Source organism: Solanum stenotomum, chromosome 7 (assembly GCF_019186545.1).
Source record: "Solanum stenotomum isolate F172 chromosome 7, ASM1918654v1, whole genome shotgun sequence".
Classification (NCBI taxonomy): domain Eukaryota; kingdom Viridiplantae; phylum Streptophyta; class Magnoliopsida; order Solanales; family Solanaceae; genus Solanum; species Solanum stenotomum.
Genome location: NC_064288.1, coordinates 25,853,471 through 25,864,012, shown reverse-complemented (window position 1 = coordinate 25,864,012; position 10,542 = coordinate 25,853,471). Strand labels below are relative to the sequence as shown.

The 10,542-nt window shown below is 36.8% G+C and overlaps 1 long non-coding RNA gene across 3 annotated transcripts in view; it reads right to left on the bottom strand.

Moving 5' to 3' along the window:
• Positions 1 to 10,542, bottom strand: part of LOC125871381 (uncharacterized) — a 22,774-nt gene extending 12,232 nt beyond the window's left edge. The window contains exons 1-3 of one of the 3 annotated variants that reach the window (XR_007446997.1): positions 10,320 to 10,542; positions 7,464 to 7,680; positions 7,236 to 7,334 (exon numbers count right to left, since the gene is read on the bottom strand). This is a non-coding gene — a long non-coding RNA (uncharacterized LOC125871381). The remainder of the gene's footprint in view (positions 1 to 7,235; positions 7,335 to 7,463; positions 7,681 to 10,319) is intronic. The other 2 variants (XR_007446996.1, XR_007446995.1) reach the window with 2 other exon arrangements.

Sequence of the window (10,542 nt, the reverse complement as noted above, 5' to 3'; positions counted from 1 at the left end):
CTGGCAGTGGCTAAAATTGATTTCTTACCTCAAACGAAGCCTCCCCTCGCGTTTCCGAGATCACCGCTAGATTCCCCTCAAAATTCTCTTGAAGTTTGCCTTTTGAATCACTTAATTTGGATTCAAAATGAAGGAGCAATCTTGAGTTGAAGTTGAACAAAAAAAATTGGACGAATTTCGTTTTTAAATTCTGGAAATTTCCAGATTTCACTCCTCTGCCACGTGTCGTCACGTGGCTCTGCCACGTCACCGCCGCGTCAAAATTCTACAACCCTTCAAACTTAAATTTCGATGTTTCGGACTCGTTCGAAGTCGGAAAAATACAAACCTTATATGGAATCTGATTGGAAACGATATTTCGGACTCAACGGTGAAGGCGGATTTCCATTTGGAGCTCGCTTCGACAAAAAGTGGTTCCCACACCCAGTATCGTTTTGAACCAGATTCCACAATTGCTATCTAAAGTCTCGAGAAGTGAACAAAGGGTCGTTCTAGACCAAAATCGATCTTCCGAAGCTAACCTAGCTGTCAGAATTTTCATCTGAGCACGCCTTCCAAAAAGGTTGACCAAAGTCAACTTTTCAAGTCATTACAGAATTCATGTACCTAGCTTGTTACAAATGTAATTAACTCGAGGACCGATGAGGGGCTTGGTAAGATATCTGCAAGTTGATCCCTCCACTTCACAAAATTGACAATCAATCTCAATGTGCTTGGTCTTCTCATGAAATAATGCATAATGCTGATAAAACACAGAGTGATAAATTATAGTGTTGAACTTCCCAAACCAAACTTGCAACGACTGTTTCAGACCATAGAGTGCATAATCGACATACAAGGCTACTAAACTCCCCCTGAGCAACAAAGTGCTCAAAATCTAGTATAAAGTATATGGATCATGTTGGAATCAATAGTTGAGTCGATATTAAACAAGAAAGTCACCAAAAAATTGGCTGAAACATGCTCATACGCTGGAGTATTAGATTTTATGGTTGAAAGTGGTCACAATCTAAGAAATAAAATTATATGGGTAGGGTCGGAATGATGGACGACCCAACTAGAAAATAGAAATTCTATAGGAAAGGTTAGATTGATGGCACAACCCTATTGAAAAAGAGAAGTAATATGGGTAGGGTTCGAATGATGGCAGGATCCTACTGAAAAAGAGAAATTGTATGGGTAGGGTCGGAATGATGGCACAACCCTACACAAATCAGATTTGAGAAGTCACCGAAAACACGAATGAAACTACGCAAATCAAGTTTGAGGAGTCACCGAAAAGACATGGTGCTATGCAACTCAACATGAGAAAGTAGTTCAGAAAAATTCACGGTACTACGCAAACTAAATATGAAAAGTAGTTCGAAGAGATGCACAGTGCTACGCAAATCAGATATGCAAAAAAAAAGGTAGTCACCGAAAAGATGGCATGGTGCTACACAAATCAGATATGAAAAAGTAGTCACCGAAAAGATGGCATGATGCTACATAAATTAGGTAAGAAAAAGTAGTCACCAAAAAGATGGCACGGTGCTACACAAATACCGACAGATATGGGGTTGACACAAAACAACCCTAGAAAATCACCAGAAATTGATGCAAGGTGACCTACCTGTCTGTCTCAGTTTCTTCCCTTGAATATGAGGTTCATGCATGTATCATTAATCCTACTTTTGTTAACATATTCATTTGCCAGACGGGCAACATATATGGGTAATAGCCACCCGCCGGTAGCGGAAGCTCTTTGATTATCTACCAAGATCGTAGAGGCTCTGATACCATGTGAGAAATATAGGAAAAGACCTAATTTAACATGGTTTCAGAGCAAGGCCCGTCTCACCATATGTTGGGGCCCCCAAAATCAAAAATTGCCCACGCACCAGATGCTAAGAACTGGGCATGAGGTGGGGTATTAAAGAATGACAAAAGTCCCACATCGGTGGTTAATGAGATGGGTGGACTCCTTATAAGGCCTGGGCAATCCTCCTCTCTTTGAGCTAGCTTTTGGGGTGTAAGTTAGGCCTAAGACCTAATTTAAAATGGTATCAGAGAAGGGCCCGTCTCACCCAATGTTGGGGCCCCCAAAATTAAAAATTACCCACGCACCAGATGCTATGCACTGGGCGTGAGGTGGGGTGTTAAAGAATGACAAAAGTCCACATCGGTGGTTAATGAGATGGGTGGATTCCTTATAAGGCTTAGGCAATCCTCTTCCCTTTGAGCTAGTTTTTGGGGTGTCAGTTAGGCCTAATACCTAATTTAACATGTTAAAAATGACAAAAGTCCACATCGGTGGTTAATGAGATGGGTGGATTCCTTATAAGGCTTAGGCAATCCTCTTCCCTTTGAGCTAGCTTTTGGGGTGTGAGTCCTAAGGCCTAATTTACCATGGTATCAGAGCCTCTACGATCTTGGTAAACAATCAAAGAGCTTCCGCTACCGGCGGGCGGCTATTATCCATTTATGCTGCCCGTCCGGCCAAGGATTATGTGAGCAAGAGTTGGGTCACCGTGTATCTTTTCGGTGACTATTTTTTTCATATTTAATTTGTGTAGCACTGTGCCATCATTCCAGTGACTACTTTTTCATACATAATTTTGTGTAGCACCGTGACATCCTTCCGGTGACTACCTTTTTTTTGCATATCTGATTTGCGTAGCACCGTGCATCTCTCCGGACTACTTCTCATATTTAATTTGTGTAGCACCGTGAATTTTTCTGAACTATTTTCTCATATCTGAGTTACATAGCATCATGTGTCTTTTCATTGACTCCTCAGATTTGATTTGCATAGTTCCATTCGTCTTTCCGGTGACTCCTCAAATTTGATTTGCGTAGGGTTGTGCCATCATTCCAACCCTACCTGTATAATTTTTCTTTTTCAGTAGGGTCGTGCCATCATTCCGATCCCACCCATATTATTTCTCTTTTTCAATGGGGTCGTTCCATCAATTCGAACTATCCTATATAATTTCTATTTTCTATTTTATTTCTTAGATTGTGACCACTTTTAGCCATCAAATCTAATACTCTGTCATATGAGCATATTCCGACCAGTTTTTCGGTGACTTGTTTAATATCGACTCGTCTATTGATTCCAACATGATCCATATACTTTATACTAGATTTGAGCACTTACAACGACCACTGCATTGTGAAGAAGTCTATATGGAGCAACCACCTAATTTTGTTGCTCAGGGGGAGTTTAGTAGCCTTGTATGTTGATTACATAAGTTACTCTATGGTCTGAAACAATCTTTTCAAGCTTGGTTTGGGAAGTTCCAACACTGTAATTTTATCACTCTGTGTTTTATCGACATTATGTATCAAATTCAGCATTTCATGAGAAGACTAATCACATTGAGATTGATTGTCAATTTTGTGAAGTCGGTTGATCAACTTGCAGATATCTCACCAAGCCTCTCATTGTTCCTTGTGTTAATTACATTTGTAACAAGTTAGGTAGATGAATTGTATGCACTAACTTAAGGGGGAGTGTTAGAATATGAATAGGTTTATACAATCCTATTAGAATAGGAATAGATTTATACAATCCTATTAGAGTAGGAATAGCAATAGCAATAGAAATAGAAATTGGAATACTAAATATTATCCTACTTGGTAAATGATTGTGTTGTTGTGTCTACAAATTGTTGTTGTGTCTACATTATTACATTGAGATCCTATTTATAGACACTAGAATATAATCCTTTATCAAGTATGATACTATTTACTATTCCTATTCCTATTTGTATTCCTATTCCTATTCTAAATAGGATTGTATAAATCTATTCCTATTCTAATAGGATTGTGTAAACCTATTCCTATTCTAATAGGAATGTATAAACCTATTCCTATTCTAGCACTCCCCCTCAAGCTAGTGCATACAATTCATGTACCTAGCTTGTTACATATGTAATTAATACGAGGACCAATGAGGGGCTTGGTGAGATATCTGCAAGTTGATCAGTGGACTTCACAAAATTGACAGTCAATCTCAATGTGCTTGTTTTCTCATTAAATACTGGATTTGATGCATAATGTCAGTCAATCTCAATGTGCTTACTCTTCTCATGAAATACTGAATTTGATGCATAATGCCGATAAAACACAGAGTGATAAAATTACAGTGTTGAACTTCCCAAACCAAACTTGCAAAGACCGTTTCAGACCATAGAGTGAGTCACATAATCGACATACAAGGCTACTCAACTCCCCCTGAGCAACAAAGTGCTCAAAATATAGTATAAAGTATACGGATCATGTTGGAATCTATAGATCAATCGATATTAAACAAGTCACCGAAAAACTAGCCGAAACATGCTCATATGTCGAATTATTAGATTTGATAGCTAAAAGTGGTCATAATCTAAGAAATAAAATTATATGGGTAGGGTCGGAATGATGTCACGATCCAACTAGAAAATATAAATTATAAAGGATAGTTCGAATTGATGGAACAACCCCATTGAAAAAGAGAAATAATATGGGTAGGGTCGGAATGATGGCACGACCCTGCTGAAAAAGAAAAATTATACGGGTAGGGTTGGCTTGATGGCACAACCCTACGCAAATCAGATTTGATAAGTCACCGGAAAGACGAATGGAACTATGCAAATCAAATCTGAGAAGTCAATGAAAAGACAAATTATGTTATGCAACTCAGATATAAGAAAATAGTTCAAAAAAATTCACGGTACTACACAAATTAAATATGAAAAGTAATCCGGAGAAATGCACGGTGCTACGCAAATCAGATATGCAAAAAAAATAGTAATCACCGGAAGGATGGCACGGTGCTACACAAATTATATATGAAAAAGTAGTCACTGGAATGATGACACAGTGCTACACAAACCAAATATGAAAAAGTAGTCATCGGAAAGATCGCATGGTGCTAGAAAAATTAAATATGAAAAAGTAGTCACCAGAATGATGGCACGGTGCTACACAAATCAAATATGAAAAAGTAGTCACCGGAATGATGGCATAGTGCTACACAAATTAGATATAAAAAAGTAGTCGCTGGAATGATGGCACGGTGCTACACAAATTAGATATGAGAAAATAATCACATGAAATGTACACGGTGACTCAACTTTTGCTAACATAATCATTGGCTAGACGGGCAGCATATATGGGTAATAGCCACCCACCGGCAGCGAAAGCTCTTTGATTTTCTACCAAGATCGTAGAGGCTCTGATACCATGTGAGAAATATAGGAAAAGAATATTATTGAATTGTTGTGTTGTTTACATTATTACATTGAGATCCTATTTATAGACCCTGGAATACAATCCTTTACCAAGTAGGATACTATTTAGTATTCCTATTTCTTTTTCTATTACTATTTCTATTCTAATAGGATTGTATAAACCTATTCTTATTCTAATAGGATTGTATAAACATATTCCTATTCTAATAGGATTGTATAAACCTATTCCTATTCTAACACTCCCCCTCAAGCTAGTGCATACAATTTATGTACCTAGCTTGTTACATATGTAATTAACACGAGACTGATGAGGGGCTTGGTGAGATATCTGCAAGTTGATCACTCTACTTCACAAAATTGACAATCAATCTCAATGTGCTTGGTTCTCTCATGAAGTATTAATTTGATGCATAATGCCAATAAAACACAGAGTGATAAAATTACAGTGTTGTAACTTCCCAAACCAAGCTTGCAAAGATTGTTTCATACCATAGAGTGACTTACGTAATCTACATACAAGGCTACTAAACTCCCTCTGAGCAACAAAATTAGGTGGTTGCTCCATATAGACTTCTTCACAATGAGACGGTCGTTGTAAGTGCTCAAAATCTAGTATAAAGTATATGGATCATGTTGAAATCAATAGACGAGTCGATATCAAACAAGTCACCGAAAAACTGGCCAGAACATGCTCATATGCCGCAGTATTAGATTTGATGGCTAAAAGTGGTCACAATCTAAGAAATAAAATTATATGGGTAGGGTCGTAATGATGTCACAACCCAACTAGAAAATAGAAATAATATAGGATAGTTCGAATTGATGGAACGACCCCATTGAAAAAGATAAATAATATGGGTAAATGATGGCACGACCCTGCTGAAAAAGAAAAATTATATGGGTAGGGTTGGAATGATGGCACAACCCTACGCAAATCAGATTTGAGGAGTCACCGGAAAGATGAATGGAACTATGCAAATCAAATCTGAGGAGTCACTAAAAAGACACATGATGCTATGCAACTCAGATATGAGAAAATAGTTCAGAAAAATCCACGGTACTACACAAATTAAATATGAAAAGTAGTCCGGAGAGATGCACGGTGCTGCGCAAATCAGATATGCAAAAAGAAGGTAATCACCTGAAGGATGTCATGGTGCTACACAAATTATATATGAAAAAGTAGTCACTGGAATAATGGCACAGTGCTACAAAAATTAAATATGAAAAAGTAGTCACCGGAATGATGGCACGGTGCTACAGAAATTAGATATGAAAAAGTAGTCACCGGAATGATGGCACGGTGCTACACACAAATTAGATATAAGAAAGTAGTCACTGACCCAACTTTTGCTAACATAATTGTTGGCCAGACGGGCATCATATATGAGTAATAGCCGCCCGCGGGCATCGAAAGCTCTTAGATTTTCTACCAAGATCGTAGAGGCTCTGATACCATGTGAGAAATATAGGAAAATAATATTATTGAATTGTTGTTGTGTCTACATTATTACATTGAGATCCTATTTATAGACACTAGAATACAATCCTTTATCAAGTAGGATATTATTTACTATTCCTATTCCTATTCTAAATAGGATTGTATAAATCTATTCCTATTCTAAATAGGATTGTATAAATCTATTCCTATTCTAATAGGATTGATAGGAATGTATAAACCTATTCCTATTCTAACAGTAATGTCGTCAGCCTTGAGGTGCTTAAGTCCTCACAATATAACTGGAGATTTTAAGCTAACATTTACCTCCAAAAAAATCCAAGTTCTGCGTTTTAGGGACTTCCATTTACAAAGCTTAAATTCTTTTCCAAGTAAAATGCATGTCCGAAAATCACAACTTCAAATATTCAAGTTTCAACTTCGAAATCTCTAGTAAAACAAGAGATAAGTATCCAGTTCCTCAGACATTCAGCAGATCATAGCAATTTAGCACAACACAAGAGACTCTGAAATATTTTCCTATAATGAAATAAATAATGTTATGCAATTTGATAGCAAACCTTGGCAGCTCCCCGACTGCGAAAAGAGATCCATGTATACTATGAACATGAGCGTTTCAACCCGATCCATCTTGGGTAGCCTTAACCATTCAATAATACCTGTCGAATCACCAATTTAAGAGTAGATGCCTTGGATCAAGAAATTTGTGATAGATACATTCTTTTACATATTGATAAAATGTTAATGACATTTTTTGAAAAACTATGAGGAGAGAGAAATAGACATACCACTGAACACACCATCTTGTCTCACACTTTTCAATAACACGAACGCAGGCATGCAATGTCTCAACAGCCTTCTCCCGAACAGCCAATGTTGGATCCCTCAGAGCAACCCAAATAGCATCCACAAACTCCGGCACGTGAACATTGAAGACGGTGGAAGCATTTTCTGCCATTGTTTTGATTCCTCTAAAACAAAACCAACAATTGAATGGTGCTAACCCTGCACCTTCAACATTTTCTAAGAACCACCATTTCATTTTCATGCAAATATGAAAAAAACAACATCAAAAGCACCAATTATAAACTAAAACACAAAATAACTACCAAAAGAGTCTCAAATGAGTGGAAATCAACCACCCATCAATCCCCCAACTTAGAAACTTTGTTTTTCCTCAAGTCAAGGAAATAAAAAACACAAGGGACTCTTACTTCATGGTACACCACAAATCAATTTCCCATTCTCAATTAAGCACAAAGGTAATGGCTTCGGTTGGTACTAACAATTAGTCCACATGCAAACTTTTCACAATAGAATCCTCTCATTCTCATGAAACATTTTCAAAAATCAAGAATCATTTAAGTGACAACAACCCAAACTCAAGAAATGACTCAACTCATTAACTCTTTCACATGCTCACTTGACTTAATTAGGAATCTTCAAAATCACCACTTTTTCAACTTACATGCCCTCACAAGAAAGAAGTGTCCTGAAACCAAACATGTATAAACAAGACAAGGTACAAAGATGCAACACTCACACTCACAAAGAATCATCTCATGCACACAAATGTCACACCATAGGCTTGCCCATATTTTCAATCACCATTGACTCAACTCCATTTGGTTAGAAATCTCAAAGGACTTTGTTAAGCTTGTAATATAGTCTTAGGGAAGGTTAGGATATAATTTAGGTATAAGTGACTACACCCTCCTTGAACACTACACAACAACTCATCATTTCCAACATTCTCCATTTTTCAAACCCATGCACATTCCACACTATTTTTCATTTTTCTTTTCTTATTTCCACTTTAGATGCTCCAGATGCAACCATTTTCAACTTTTGGATGATTTAAGATTCATTTATTCCATTTCTTTCTTTCTTTTTCAAAACTATTTCTTTCTTTTTCCATCCATCCCTCAATTTCATTCTTCTTCTTTTTTTCTTTTTTTTTAAATCATGCCTTCATTAGTAAACATCCCTTCAATAAATTTCCTATAACACCCCTAACTTAGGCTTTTAACCTCAACTTTCACAACCTCAAGTTCAAGGAGGGAAGGGTTCAAAAGAAGGTTACCTTTTCAAAAAGGAGAAGGCTTGTAATGTGGTTGCCAATAAAAAGGATTAGGCTTAAAGGGGACAACTAAGGATATATTTAGTACAATGGTGGGATTTTTAGGCCAAGTGGATTTCAAGATATTAAAGAAAGCCTAAGATCATTTCTCCAACCAAACTCATTTAAGACCAACATTTCAAGACCAACTGGGCAAGTTCTAGGTGACAAAAGAAAACACAAGGCATTATGCAACAACTCACCACACATGGCCTGCAAATCAATCAAGATGGTTCAAAATCTTACTTCCTTTAGAAAATACAAGTAGCATTCAACATTTTAACCGCTAACGAATCAAAAGTCACAAAAAGAGTTGTCACAAAATCACTCATAACATGCTCAACCTTTTAAAAATGGAGAGGTATGCTCAACACTATTCACATGCATGACTATGCTCTTATTACCAACCAAGGCAAAACCTTCCCTAAAAGATGACGATTTTTTCCTTAAGAATGTTGTCAACCAATCCACCATCAAGCAACCTCATGCATCAATTCGGGAACAACTAGTCAGACTTCGCCACAATTAGCGCCAATCAAACTCAATGGCATTCAAACTCAAACAGGAACATTCAGCAAAAATAAAATGTTATATGATTAAGACAGAAACCCACGTAAAAAGACGGTTCTGCTAAGCCTTCAACAGAAAATAAAACAAGAAAAGTGAACGAAAACAAACATAAACAAAACTTTGTATTCACATAATTATTCAAACCAAAAAGTTCACTAACATGATTGATATTTATAACCAGGACCTATCCATCCCTCAATCCTAACAAAATCAAAATCACGTCTGGTTCCACTTCCTCACAAACTACACAGGTGATTCTTAAGTGAATTGACTTTAGCTTCATTTAAGACACATGTTGAAGTATTGCTTAAATTTAGTAACTGCAATATACTCCAATAAACACTTTATTCTTCCTCAAAATTGTCTCTAATTAATATATGTGATAAGACAATAATATATAGTATGAAGAAATCATAAGACTATTGTATACCCATCCAATGATCTCAGGCCAACATCTCCACACACACACTATGACTCTATCAACGGGAAAGAATTGATCCAAGTAACTTTACAGTTCAATAGGGAAGAGCATGCAAAATAAATAAAAAAATATTAGAAAAGATAACCTAGAACAAACTCACACCAGCGATTTTAGGGTTGTGAATACAGAACAACAATTAGGACTCTGAAGACAGTGATTTTAGGGCTCTGAACAAATGCACACCAGCGAAGAAAAGAACTTAAAAGAAGAATATTTCAGATAACTCTATCCATGTTAAAATTGAGGAAAGAAAGAAAAAAAAAATCAAGAATAGAACTCAACATGTACCAAGAACTAAAATCTTGAACTGAGCAGTCTTATATCCTTCCTTAATTTTCCTCAGTCCCAACAAAATCAAAGTCACGTCTGCTTCACCAGTTCAGTTCAACAAATGACCAAAGAATAACATCTGAATTGTTCCAACTCCACAATTTTCAACAAAAAAATTGAAAGAAAGAGAAGGAATCAAAGAACCTTAGGATTGCCTGTGGTACATGAGTCAACAAGAACTCGCATCGATATTTCTGGCACCGGTGGTTTCAACTGGATAACGGATCGCCTGGTAGCCATTTTTTCACACTCGCACAGAACACGATCCAAAGAACATCTGTGATTCAAAATCTACAAGAGAACCCATTTGTATTTAATTTGAATTTTGAATAAGAGAGAGAGAGTGAGCGAGCTTCATCTGGAGAAA